We start from the raw sequence: 6,000 nt of genomic DNA on the forward strand, positions 1-6,000 counted from the left end.
AAGAACTCTCGCTGATAGGAAGGAAGTGAGCGCTCTTCTTCAATCTGTCCACAATCACCCAAATTGCATCAACTCCCCTAATTGTCCTTGGCAATTTGGTGATAAAATCCTTGGTGATCTGTTCCCACTTCCATTCGGGAACCTCCAACGGCTGCAACTTCCCATGTGGTCTCTGGTGCTCGGCCTTAACCCTACGACAGGTCAAGCACCTCTCAACAAACCACGCAACATCCCTCTTCATACAGGGCCACCAATACTCTTTCCTCAGGTCCAAATACATTTTAGTGGCCCCCGGATGGATCGAAAATTTCGACCAATGAGCCTCCTCCATCAAAATGGTACGCATTCCTCCCACAAACGGCACCCAGATATGCCCCTGGAATGTCATAAGCCCCCGACCATCGGTAACGAACTCTGAAATCAATCCAATAAATCGCTCCTTCTTCTGCATCTCGGGTTGCACAGCCTCGGCCTGTGCCCCACGAATGGCGTCCAACACTGGAGCTATCATGGTCAATCTGAAACATACATCTCGCAGAGGGGTGCTCTCCGCTCTGCGGCTCAGTGCATCGGCTACCACATTAGCCTTGCCTGGGTGGTACAGGATCTCACAATCATAATCCTTGACCACATCCAACCACCTTCTCTGATGCATATTTAGGTTGGGCTGATCCATCAAATACTTCAAACTCTTGTGGTCCGTGTATATCGTACACCGAACCCCATACAGGTAGTGACGCTAAATCTTGAGAGCGAACACCACTGCCCCCAACTCTAGATCATGGGTGGGATATCTCGTCTCATGAGGCTTCAGCTGCCTCGATGCATATGCTATCACATGCTCTCTCTGCATCAGCACCACTCCCAACCCCAAGATCGACGCATCACAGTATACCATAAAGTCCTCCATTCCTTCCGGGAGGGCTAACACCGGGGCCTCGCATAACCTTTGGCGAAGCGCCTCAAAGGAGGCCTGCTGCTCGGGGCCCCATGAAAAAGCGACACCCTTCCGGGTCAACCTGGTGAGTGGCACTGTGATCTTAGAGAAATCCTTGATAAATCTCCGATAATAACCAGCCAACCCTAGAAAACTCCTGATCTCGGATGGTGACCTCGGCACCTCCCAACTCATCACCGCCTCAACTTTGGCCGGGTCGACCAATATCCCTTCCTGGTTAACGAAATGTCCCAGGATATGGACCTCTCGCAACCAGAAATCACACTTGGAGAATTTGGCATAAAGCCTCTCTGATCTTAAAACTCTGAGGATCGTCCTCAAATTCTCCTCATGCTGCTCTCTAGATCTCGAATATACCAAGAAGTTGTCGATGAATACAATCACTGACCGATCCAACATCGGCCTGCACACCTGATTCATGAGATCCATGAACATTGCCGGGGCATTGGTGAGCCAAAAGGGCATCACCACAAACTCATAATGCCCATAATGCGTCCTGAACGCGGTCTTCTGGATGTCCTCATCTCGCACCCTCACCTGATGATATCCAGACCTTAAATCGATCTTGGAGAACCAAGATGCTCCCTGCAACTGATCGAACAAATCGTCGATCCTCAGCAACGGGTAACGGTTCTTGACCGTCAACTTGTTCAACTCCCGGTAATCAATACACATCCAGTGTGAACAATCCTCCTTCTTGACAAACAGGATAGGCGCTCCCCACGGCGAGCGACGGCCGAGTAAATCCCTTCCCTAGCAGCTCCTGAAGCTGCGAGGATAATTCTTGCATCTCTGGAGGTGCATGACGATAAGGCACCTTGGCGATAGGTGCGGCCCCCGAAACCAAATCGATACTGAACTTCACTTGCCTCACGGGAGGCACACCCGGCAACTCCTCTGGAAACACATCCGGGAACTCATGCACTATCGGAACCTCCGCCATTGACCTTGCCCTCTCGGAATCAACCCGCGTATCTGACACGTACGCCACAAAACCCTTACAGCCTTGCTGTAGACACTGCCTCACCCTAGCGGCCGAACAAAACGTTGATCCAGAACGGGTACCTCGCCGTACACCATAAGAACTCCCCCACTAGGGTCTCGTACGGTCACCAACTGTCGCCCGCAGTTGATAACCGCACCAAATCTGCTCAACCAGTCCATGCCCACCATGACACATACATCACCCATCGCAATAGGAACCAAATCAATCAGGAACTCAACACCGAAAATCTCGAATACGCACCCACGGATCACCTCCGTGGCATATATCACCCTCTCGTCAGCTATGGAAACCCTCAGAGGCCGACTCAGCGCCTCGCGACTAACACTGATATGCTGACTAAAAGCCAAAGATACAAAAGACCGACTCGCACCCGAGTCAAATAAAACCAAGGCAGGTACAGAATTCACATGAAAAGTACCTACGCATAACATAATATAAGCATAATATCTCAACATCAAAATAAATACACGAAAGAATACATACCAGGCACGACATCGGGTGCTGCGCGGACCTCCTGCGCAGTCAACTGAAAGACTCTCCCTCGTGCCCTCGGCGCCTCGGCCTTCACTGGCCGAACCTCGGTAGCTCTGATTGTGGCAGTGGCAGATCCTTGAGGTGCTCCCTGAGCTGATCCCTGCAACTGCGGATACTCCGCCTTCCGGTGTCCGGTTTGATTGCAGTGAAAACACACTGCAAACCCCTTGGGGCAGTCCTTGGCCATATGCCCCTCCTTGCCACACTTGTAGCAAGACCCAGCTCTACAAACTCCATCATGACCCTTGCCGCACTTTCCATAAGTACGGCCCTTCTGGCTCCCAGATTTGGGATCAGCGGGCTTGGCCCGCTTGGCTGCCGGCTGGGACTGTGCCGGTCGCCAATCCCTCCCCTGAGACTCAGCCTCCTCCCTGGCATGTGTCTCTAGCTCAATCTCCCTCTTCCGGGCATTTACCTGAAGCTCGGTAAATGTCCGGTACGAGGAGATTGCCACGAACTCCCTAATGTCTCGCCTCAAGATACTCAGATATCGGGTCATACGTGCCTGTTCCGTAGACACGTGCTTAGGGCAGAAGATCGTCCTCTTATGGAACATCCTGGTAATCACCGTAACAGACTTAGTACCCTGCTTGAGGGTTAGAAACTCCTGGGCTAAATGCTCCCTCTACATCTGGGGAACGTACTCGTCTCGGAACATGGCAGTGAACCTCTCCCAGGTCACTACCGCAAGCTCAGCAGGCGTATAGTGCGTCGTCACAAACTTCCACCAGTCCTTCACTCCCAAGCGAAGCTGGTTCAGCGCGAACCGAACTCTCAAATGCTCAGGAGATGAGCAAGTGAAGAAAAACCCCTCTATATCAGAAATCCATCTCATAGCTGCCACCGGGTCCTGGGTCCCATCAAACTATGGTGGTTTTGTGTTGCTGAACTCTCGGAACAACAACGCATCACCACCCTGCGGCCTCACAGCAGCAACAGCTGCGGTGGCCGCCGCAACTGCAGCCTCAGAAAGAGCAGCATAACGCTCGTCGAAAGTCTCAATCAGCATGGTCTTAATAGACCCGAACATCTCTGGTATCTCTGCCCTGATGGCCGTAACCAGCTCCTCGTGGATGATCTCACAGATCTCCTCATCACTAGCCCCACTGCTCTCTGGCATATGACATGTCCTCACCATGATCAACCTCTGAAATACAACATACGATAAATTAGAATCCATTCGAGCATACTCACACTCGACAACTCTTCCCTCCTTGATCCTTGGCATTTCGAAGGTTCTTATCTGAATTGTACACCGCTCCGGTGTTTTCAGTAGTACGGGTTAAATACTACTGTCCGCACCGTTTCAGTATACACCCCAAATCTTCCTCTTCGGACTCCAAGTCCCAAATACTCTATCACTCTCTAACAGATCTCTCATAAGCTCCTCGCTGCTACCTATTCACTCTCAAGCATCTCATAGCAGCTCACCTTCCCCTAGGCTAAGGCATCACAAATCAGGGCACTCTAGTCCTAATAGGAATACCTAGCCTGCTCTAACAAGAGAATACATCATATCAATCTCATAAACATATAATATAAGGGTATTTTGGGAAATCACCGTTCGGGCGTTGACTGATCGTACACACGTTTCTGCTATGAGTTTCTCTAAAAATCTTTTATTTCTTTTATAAAATTTGGTTCTCTTTTGAAAATATTTCCAAATCCTCAGTTTGAGTTCAAATACCCCCGAAGGTGTACCCGAATCCCTCAAACCAAGGCTCTGATACCAACTTGTAACACCGTAAACTTCAAAACAAAATTTTCAAATTTTATAAAGCATAATTCCGTTAATACTCATAAAAACACCCATCATGTTTAAAATTTAATTCAAGTTATACAAAAATCCCAAGATCACATAATCATAAAATCCCATGCGTGTGTACTGATCAAGCCTGCGCCTTCCCACGGTCGTCACTAGTACCTAAAACAAATAACACCAAACACTGTAAGCATAAAGCTTAGTGAGTTCCCCAAAATACCACATATAACACATATTAGCCACTCGAGGCTATAACTCCATGGGTCCGTGCGCCCAAACTCTGTGAACCCTCAGGTTCTTACTCTGTAAACATGCACATCATAAATCACATAGAATAATGCAATGCAACACATAACACATATATAGCATACAAACACTATATCACATAACTCTAGTTACCTACTCAAGGTAAAGTATAGTTAGAAGACTCACCTCGTGAATCTCGCTAACTCGCAAATCCCGGAAATCACTCGTGCTCGATCCCTCGAGCTATAATCCTCCTATAACACAATATATATCTCTAATTAACACTTTCACAACTAAGGTTGACTTCCCCTATCAAGTCAACATTGGTCAATGCTGGTCAACGGTCAACTTTGACCGCACTCGGCGAGTGCACCAAAGCGACTCGGCGAGTCTATACGTGTTCACTGACTCCCTCGGATCCTCTCCTGGCACGTCGAGTACTTCCCTGACTCGACGAGTTCCACCTGGCATGAATCGCAGGGCCATAACGAATCAACTCGCCGAGTCTCAAGAACAACTCGGCGAGTTCCAGCTTGACTCAGTCCACTTGTCAACCTTCTCCGACTCTCCCTGACTCACTGACTCAACCCTTAACTCGGTAAGACCACTCGCAGAGTGGTTAAGGACAACCTTCATGCTACTCGCCGAGTCTGTTCTTTGGACTCGGCGAGTCTACACCATGCATGAACTCAAACTCACTCCTGAGGTCAGATCCGCTCCAAAATCCCATAGATCCAGTCCTTCCAAGCACATATACCACGTAAAGTTTCAATCTTGGTGCTCATGCAAAGGTCCAAAGGCCTTATTTGATGATGTGGTCTCTAGAATGCCATTCTAGGCTCATGGCCTCCATTAACACCCATAAAGCTCGAGGGAAAAAGGTCTCTGGACCTCTTTGGGTCCAGATCTAAAGTACCAACACCAGAAAGAGGCCAATTACTCCATGGATCTTTCCACAAAGAAACCCTAACTCTAAGATTTACACCAAGGACTGAGATAGGAACGAATGGTTACCTCAAATGAAGTCTCTGAGCTAAAAAATCACTAGATTAGCACCTCCTTTGGTCTCCTCTTGCCTTGATCCTCTGCTAAGAGCAAAAACACCCACAATTAGCCAAAGGTCTTTCTCCTCTCTCTCTTACAAATCGCTCAAGGAATCTTTAGGGTTTTCTCTGGGGTTGGTGGCCGCAAATGACGGCCATAAGCCCTCTTAAATAGGTCTCATACCCCGGAAATTAGGGTTTCATTAAACAACATGGACTCGCCAAGTCCACCTTTTGGACTCGCTGAGTCCAAACGCGAACCCGCGTCCAAACCGCGATCCTACTCGGCGAGTTTGAGCTCCAACTCGCCGAGTCCCCTCATAAATCACCAAAAATTACAAGAATAAATAATACCTGGAAATCCGGGCTGTTACAAAGTGATGAGGAACTTTGTCAGATGATCCATGATGAGGTGGCAGCGGAATCCAGGCCGAGATTCCGGAGATGTTTG

The sequence above is a fragment of the Lactuca sativa genome, chromosome 5 (genome assembly GCF_002870075.4).
Source record: "Lactuca sativa cultivar Salinas chromosome 5, Lsat_Salinas_v11, whole genome shotgun sequence".
NCBI classification, from domain to species: Eukaryota; Viridiplantae; Streptophyta; class Magnoliopsida; order Asterales; family Asteraceae; genus Lactuca; species Lactuca sativa.